This window comes from Hipposideros armiger, unplaced genomic scaffold (assembly GCF_001890085.2).
Source record: "Hipposideros armiger isolate ML-2016 unplaced genomic scaffold, ASM189008v1 scaffold_475, whole genome shotgun sequence".
Lineage (NCBI taxonomy): Eukaryota > Metazoa > Chordata > Mammalia > Chiroptera > Hipposideridae > Hipposideros > Hipposideros armiger.
In genome coordinates this window covers 146,933-155,547 of record NW_017731825.1, presented here as the reverse complement: position 1 = coordinate 155,547, position 8,615 = coordinate 146,933, and the positions used below count along the sequence as shown (strand labels likewise).

Below are 8,615 nucleotides of genomic sequence, written 5' to 3'. Positions count from 1 at the left end.
CCAGCTCCAGGTTGAGCTGTTGTTCAGCATCTTAGCTGTGGAGGGCAGTGTCACTGGCCCTCATACGTGGGATCCGAACCGGGGCCCTCTGGCATTCCAAGCCAGTTCTTAACCATCGTGCCACTCGGCCAGTCCAAAAAAAATAATCATTTTTAATTGATTTAAGGATTATTTAATTGATTTAGCCACTTTAGAACAGTTTGATGGTATCTATCAAAGTTGAAGATCTGCATATTATATGACTGAGCAATGCTACTGTGTTGTACCCTAAGGTAAGTACAAGAATGTAATACTGAAAACACAAAAGACCCCAGAAACAACCACAATGTCAATCAGCAACAGAAAGGGTGAATAAATTGTATAGTCATGAAGCAGAATACTCCACAGCAGTGTAAATGGAGAAAATTAGCTGTATTCACCAAGATGAATAAACCTACAATGTAATATTAAGCTAAAGAAACCGAACACCTTAAGAATATCCTTGCATGATTTTACTTACAGGCACACTTCAGAGACACGGCAGGTCAGTTCCAGACAACTGCAATAACGCAAATCTCACAACAAAACAGAGACATAATCTGTTTGCAAATGGACAGTCTTGCTTTCAATTTATGAAAAATGCAACATCTGTGAAGCACACTAAAGCGAAGTGCAATAAAATGAGGTTATGGCTGCATAAAATGTTCAAAAATAGGCAGAGTAGCCTCTAAGTGTTTAAAGTGTATACTTTAGGGGGCTGATTTTTTTTTTCTCAGTAAGGAAGTAACACTATAGAAGTCGGGGTAGTGGTTACTTTTAGGAGAGGGGCTGTGATTGGGAAGGAGCCCCTGATGGGCTTCTAGGCACTGGCAGTGTTTTATGTTTCAACCTGAGAGGCAATAAATTGGATGTTACTTTAAAATAATTTATTAGGCTGAATATTTGTGCTCCATATACTTTTCTGTACGTGTATTATACTGAACAACGGAAGTTTAAAAACATAGAGACATTCTCTGTGTAGCTGGATTCAGAAAGAAGCAAGCATGCGAGTTTCAGAATCTTGGGCCAATCACTATGTGCGCCACAGGACAAAAAAGGAAGACCAGGAGGATAACACATGAGTTTTCCATCATTTCTGAGGCCCCCGGTGCCCGGTCAGCTTGGTTAAATTATTCCTGCTGTTCACAGCATGTTCACTTCTTTCTTTACTTTGCTATCCACAGCTCCTTCCATAATATTACAAACTCTGTGTTCATGGTTCTCAAACTTTAGATGTACCGGAACCAGCCAGAGGTTAAAACACTGATTGCAGGGCCCCATCCCAGAGCTTTTGATTCAGGAGGTCTGGAGCAAAGCCCCAGAACTTCCATTTACAACAAACTCCGAGGTGACTCAAATGACGTCCTAGAACCACTGTTCTACAGTGAAGAATTCTAATGCAATAATCCAGGTGAGAAAGTAAGAGGAGTTCACTGAAGGTAAAAGCAGTAGGAATGGAGAAGAGAAAATGGAAATGTGGGATGATGAACGGATACAATATGAGGGTGCAAGAGAGAAGGAGTTCAGAACACTCAGGTTTTCATCTTAGAGGAATAGGTACCACTCACCAGGACAAGGAATTGAGGGGGAGGAATGAACATTCAATCTGATAAATTAATCTATGCCTTGGAGAGTTTGTCTAAGAAGGCACCTAACCTTAAATAGGAAAGAGAGGGAAGCAGGAGTAGAACAAGGCTTTTAGAGCACTTTGTAAATATAAGACACCCCAAGAAGTAAACAGGTGACCTCTTCCCAGTGGGGTTTTATGCAGCTGTAAAACACACACACACACACACACACACACACACACACTCACACACACGAAACAACGAAGACCTCTATGAACTGAGGTGGGGGTAGTTTCCAGGATCTATATAATAAGTGTAACAAGCAAAAGCAAGAAAATATCCACAGCACCTTTTGTGTAAGAGAGAAAAGAAAAAAATAAAATATACATATATCTGGTTATCTGTGCAGAGAAGCAGCATAGTGTTGGAAGCCAGCTGGACCTCAGTATCTGACATGGCCAAGCTCACTGCAATTGTGACAAATTCTGAAGCTCTGAGAAACAGATACTGCTTTATATCTTAGAAGATTTAAATTCCCCTTTGGATGCCCCCCAGTAGGATGAAGATCTCACACCCCTTCTGATAGATATATTGCAATAATTGTATTTTATACACTAAAGGCAATTTTAGTCGAACTGCTAGTCTTTTAGTAAAGGTCAAATGTACACACCCTGTAAATCTGAAGATCCTGCTTAGACAATAGTGTTTAGAATAATTGTTGGGTGCTCATGGTAACCATTCTTTGGGCATTATGTAGAGGCTCAGCCTTGGTCCCATAGTCATTGTAGGTGGAGGGATTTGGACACAGTTAAGATAAGTTAGTCTTTAGCATAAGAAAAGGTCTAGCTGTACCCTGGAGCATAAGAATTATGAGGAAGTAAAACCCTGATAAAAAAACTTTTTACTAATGGGACAATGGTCAACTGTCCCGTATAAAAAGGGACATGCTGTAAAAATAAAGTGAGACACTTCTTGTAAGTGCCCCTGTGTCTCCGCACGTGTTTCTTCTTTTTCCTCGCCGACACCGTCTCCACCTGAGGGAACCCCTGGACCTGCGGGAGCTGGTCTCCCACAGCATAAGAAGGATAAAGCAGAAACAATGATTACCTATGGGGCGGGGGATAGGAAGAGGAATGGGTGACACTTCTCTGAGAATGCCTCTGACTTTTCCAACCATGTTAATGTTTCCCATATTCAAAAAGGGGACAGTAAGTGTGTATGAGTTTTGTTTCTCTATTTGTCTTGTTTGTTTGTTGCTCTCAGCTTTGTATCTCCCATAGGACAACTGTTCAGTGGTTACCAGAGGGTAAGGGGGGAAGGGAGTGGTAGATGAGGGTAAAGTGGGTCAAATATATGGTGATGGAAGGAGAACTGACTCTGGGTAGTGAGCACACAATGTGATATATAGATGATGTATTACAGAATTGTACACTTGAAACCTATTAATCATACTAACCATGTTACCCCAATAACTTTAATACTTTCTTTTAAGACGAACAGTAAAGATAATCCACAAAGATGGGGAGGAGAGAGAGGAACCAAAGTGTATTTCAAATGAATAACAACCATACTGAAGGGGTTACCTTATGTAACTTTATTTTTATAATTATTTTATTTTTCAATTATACTTGACATAACAATATTATATTATTTCAGGTGTACAAAACAGTGGTTAGGCATTTATATAACTTATGAAGTTATCACCCAATGAGTGTAGTACTATTCTGACACCATACATAGCTTTACCAAAATATTGACTATACTCCCTATGCTGCACTTAACCTCCCCATGACTTTCTTATCCTCTTACACCAGAAAATGAGAGAGTGCTCAAAGAATGGGGACACATCAAAAACACACAAGCCAGCTTGAAAGGGCTTCCATTGGTTAAATATGGGACAATTTGAGGAAAGAAAATAAATTATGATTTATAAATATTTACAAAGAATTATAGCCCAGTGGATAACATAAGAATCTGTGAGTTCATAGTGGTATTAACTAATTAATGGGAGGAAGTAAACTAATATATGTAGAAGAAATGAAAGAATTAGAAAATTTTCATTTGGCAAAATTGATTGAGGAAAGAATCATCCATGGACCCTAAAAGTAGTGGGTGAAAGTTTAAGGAGTAACAAGATATTTACATACTCTCAAATTATTTCCCCAGAAGACACATTACTTACAAAGGAAAAATAGTAATTTTACACTGGAGAAACCAGGCAGAATCAGCCTTAACTAAATGATCAAAGTTAACATCACCAGTAATGAGACACGGCAACATCACTGGCCCCATAAACTGACAAACTGAGAAAACCACATCACATCTGTGGTTTTCCTGTCAAATGCATTAATGTGGCTCCAATCATGAGGAAACACCAGACAAACCTCCAATGAGAGACATTCCATTTAAAAACAAAACAAAAACCTGGCCTAGCCTCTTCAAACATGTCAATGTCTCAGGGACAAGGACTGAGGAACTAACTGTTCAAGGGAAAGCAGACCAAAGGAAGACCACTGGAGGCACTGTGTGAGCAATGTTTTGTTTTGATGGTTGGGTTTTTGTTGTTGCTGTAAAGGGTATTCATGGATATAAGCCAATCAGGACAACGAGATGTGTAGATTACATAATAGTACTACAGTAATGCTAATTTCCTGGTTTGTGAGGATTAGAAGGTGGTTAGTAAAAATATAAGAATATAGTTCCTTGGTTTTTGGAGGTTTTTTTTTTTTTAAAGGATTTAGGTAAAAGGGCAGCATATCTATCATTTACTCTTGAACAGTTAGGGAGAAAATATATCTGGATAAAGAGAGAGAAAAGAATAAAACAAGTGTGGTAAAGTGTTAACATTTGGAAGAATGTGGTGTAGGTTATATGAGAGTTCTTTTTTCTGTGTAGGTTAAAATTAAAGGTTACAAGAAAAAGGTAAGCAGGTAATTGATGCTTGTTGGGGGTAGGGGTGGTGAGTCAAGATATGGTTAATATCTAAAAAACCACAGTTCTAGAATTTAAACCAAACTATGATGTGTTCTGAAAAGCTTTCCTAATTATGTTCTGTATATATCTTCTAAAGAATGTGATTTGGAATAAAATGGATCTACTTTAGAACCTTATTCAAGAACAGCTTCTCAAGTTCCCAAAGCGCTTTAATGTAAGTTAACAGACTCATCTAAGCCATGTAACCCAAAGTAAATTATGCTACATGGAGGCTGATATGCATGGCCTCACATCGGTTAAGCAAGTACCTTTCATCTAAAAGTTTGGAAGGTACATTAATTAACCTACAAATGTTTGGTTCTATTGAAGATTAATTATGGAAACTATTAAATATGAGTAAATAAAACTATACAAGAATACATGAAATTGGATAAAAATGAAAGCATTTCAGCTGTATTAGAACTTAGGCTAATGATATAGGCGCAACACTTCAAGAAATCACAGGAAAAAACCTGTAATTTATGAAAACTTGCTTTAGGCTTTAAAAACCACTACCTTTTCTTCAGAGCATTTCCAGAAAGTACTGTGCATACACAAGTCAGAATATTATAGCATGTGCTACAATGGAGACAATTTCAGCTGAGGATAGGGTTTCAAATATGACAAAGGATTTATTGTTGCTTTAAAATATTTCAACAAAACCTGTCTACCCACCCACACCCCCAAAAGGTGGAGCCTAGTTGCCCTCCCTTGAGTGTGGGCTGGACTTAGTGACCCATTTATAACAAATAGAATAGAGCAGAAGTGGCAGTGTGAGTATTCAAGACAGGATGCGGAAGGCACGTGGTTTCCTCCTTGCTCTCTTGCATCACCTGCTCTGGCTAAAGCCAGCGGACATGTTGTGAGGAGACTCAAACAGCCCTATGAAGACCTCAGGCCTCGGGCCAGCAGCCATGTGAGGGAGCCCCTTAGAAGCAGAACCACAGCCCCAGTCAAGCCTTCACATGGCTGCTGCAGTGCTGCTCTACAGCTTGACTGCAACCCATCAGAAACTCTGAGCCAGAACCACCAGCTGAGCGGCAACTGACTTCCTGACCTACAGAAATTGTTAGATAGGAGATGTTTGTTGTTTTAAGCTGCTAAATTTGGAGGTAATTTGTTACATAGCAATGATCACTAATACAGGATTTAATATTTATCTGCTTGTACAATTTTATAAAAATATTTATTGTGAAATCAGCTGAAACTGACTATGCTTTACAAATGTGGTTACACTGGACCCTTCAGTAACGCTGGGGTTAGGGGCTGTGACCTCATGAGCACTCGAAAATCCACACATAACTTTTGAATCCCCCAAAACTTCACCACAGTCCCTTGGTATCCCAAGGGGATTAGCTCCAGGACTCCCATGGACATCAAACTCTGTGGATGCTCAAGTCCCTTACATAAAATGGTGTAAAACTGCATACAGTCAGCCCTCCACATCTGCAAATTCCCAACTGCACATTGAAAATACTGTTTTTGATCCATGGTTGTTTCAATCTGCGGATGCAAAACCGGGATACAGAGGAGTATTTATTGAAAAATATCTGCAAATAAGTGGACACAGGCAGTTCAAACCCATACTGTTCAAGGGTCTACTGTACAGTCCATATTTCCAGGAATTGATAAGACCCAAAAGGGATAAATCAAAGCAGAATACAAACATTAAGCCATAAACAGAATATACAGACAAGTACTTAACATGTAAATGGATTAAAAAAAAGACTGTAAGGTGGGTAGCAGGAATAAGAGCTGTGGAGAGAAGAGAGATTAGCTGGGAAGTCTCAAGTACACACTGTCTGGGGTGAGGAGCAAAATATTTTTCAGTAAGTAACTAAAAAGGAGTACGGAATTTACTTGAAATGTCATTACCTTGGAAAAGTACAGTTCTTCCTCTAGAACACTTTGCACCTATACAAAGAGAAGCAAGGAATCTGAATATTTATGTAAAGTCTCTTGTCAATCAATTAAAAAAATTTGGGTCAGGTACAGCATGTCTGCACAGGAAAATCATGATACAGCATGTCTGCACAGGGGCCTTTAAGTGTTCATCTCTATTTCCCCTCCATCCCTAACAGGATTATCAAAATGTCTTCAATCATTCAGGCAGTTATTAAAACTCTATATAACAAACTTTTCCCAAGTCCACAGAAGCAAGATTGGTTTCTTCATCTGGACATTCCCATGCTAAGGCCCCATGCTGACACCAGAAGGCGACAGGAAGAGCACTGGCTCTGGAGTCCCAGCCTGGGACTGCAGCCTTGTCACACCTCACTGGCCACTAACAGCAGGCAAACTCTTCTCCCCATTCCGAATCTCAGTTGCCTTATTAGTCAAATGGGGACAACATCCAATTAACAAGTTTGTTATTACAAGGATTAAATGACATACAGAAAAGGCCTAGCAAAATGCAGCTACTCGATAACTAGTAGCTACTTGCTAATGACCTTTGTGCTTACGTGTATTATAAGTACATTTCCCAAACCAAGAAAATAAGGAATCAGATTGCCAGGATAGGGTTTTTTTTTTCTATCACATAATGATGCAAAAGGCTGTCCAGCAGATTAATGTGGATATATGACGTGTTATAATTTCTTGAATATTATAGTAGCTTATGAGTGGAGATCTGAACACTCAGGCAGTTAACAATCACTGGGGAATCTAGTCTGTGATCAATATTTACATAACACTTATCATAGTCTATGTAGTATTATTGTAAATGTTTGTTTCTCCTCTACCAAATTCTGTATTCTTTGATTGTTTACAAAATTTCTGTTTATATTTTTCCATGGCTCCTTACATACATAAGGCTGAATGAATTTCACTTCAAGTCTTTGATGTCTGCTCATATCAATAAATTCTTAAGATTATAAAATTCAGCCATCAGATCTTCCCCCCGACAACATGTGTGCACACCCATGCACATCGTATCATATCCTTGAACTAAAGCCAATGTTAGCTATCTAGAGAAATGGTGATTGCTCTTTGCACAACTTCTGGCACATAGTATATACTTAATGAATGTTAGCAGAAAGAACAAATGCAAGAGAACAAGAGCCCAGGAAGCATGGTGAGTTGCTCCAATTTAACTCCTAAGATCTCTTTACATGTGTTTATCTTTGCACAACTATTGATTTCCTATCCATGGTACTCCCTTACAGCTTCCTAACAGAGATTAGGACTCACATCTGTTTTATATGCCAAATTCCTTAGTATATGACACATGTGAGACCCAAAGTATATCGGCAAATAAGCAATAAGTACTTATATTCAGGTTCCTCTCCATTTATATTTGTGACTGTATCTCCTCCTTTTCCTTTCCTTTGGGTTCTGCCGATTTTACCCATCCTATTGTAAACTTCCCAGGTACAGGGATTATATTATTTGCTTACCTATAAACCTGCAAAGTACTTAATAAGAGACAGATTATAATCTTGATACTTGCTATTGACAATTATTTGGCAAACTGGACTCTGACATTAAAAAATAGTGGGGGGAGGCATCTAACACAAATTCAAAGCACAGAGCTATGCATCAGCTATTTGAAAGAAATTTTCTGTAGTAACTACACACGCACCCAGGTGTGTATAAATTTAGAAACAGTACCTTCTCTGTGGCTCAGCAGATATAATGAATTAAATTATACTTGAGACTTGAGACAGGCAATCATGCACAAGAACAGTATTCAGAAGCTTCAAAGGTTCACTGAAACAATGCTATGCACCAAACATTATGCCAATTCTGGAGAAGACAGAAGTAAGGAAGTCATGAGGTCTATGTACTTAGAAAGCAGATTGCGCATCCAGAGAGTCTGCAGGCTCTTATGTCCGTATCCTTCTCTAAACACTCTCCTGGTTCTCCATCAACCCCGGCCTCATTGGTAGTCTCTATGCTGGTTTCTCTTCTTTCATCCCTACTCTAAGTCAGTTCTCCAAGTCTGGTCCTGGAAATAGCAGCATCAGCAGCATCAGAGAACTTGCTCAAAATGCACGTTCTCCAACCCCACTCAGACCTACTGAATCAGAAACTATAATTGTGGGGCCCAGAAATGTG

The 8,615-nt window shown here is 39.0% G+C and overlaps 1 protein-coding gene across 1 annotated transcript in view; it reads right to left on the bottom strand.

The window, feature by feature from the left end:
* BTBD9 (BTB domain containing 9) overlaps positions 1-7,504 on the bottom strand; it is a 424,803-nt gene extending 417,299 nt beyond the window's left edge. The window contains exons 1-2 of the mRNA XM_019666564.1: positions 6,697-7,504; positions 6,435-6,473 (exon numbers count right to left, since the gene is read on the bottom strand). The gene's annotated coding sequence lies outside the window, so the exon portion shown is untranslated. The remainder of the gene's footprint in view (positions 1-6,434; positions 6,474-6,696) is intronic.
* Positions 7,505-8,615: the final 1,111 nt, after the last annotated feature.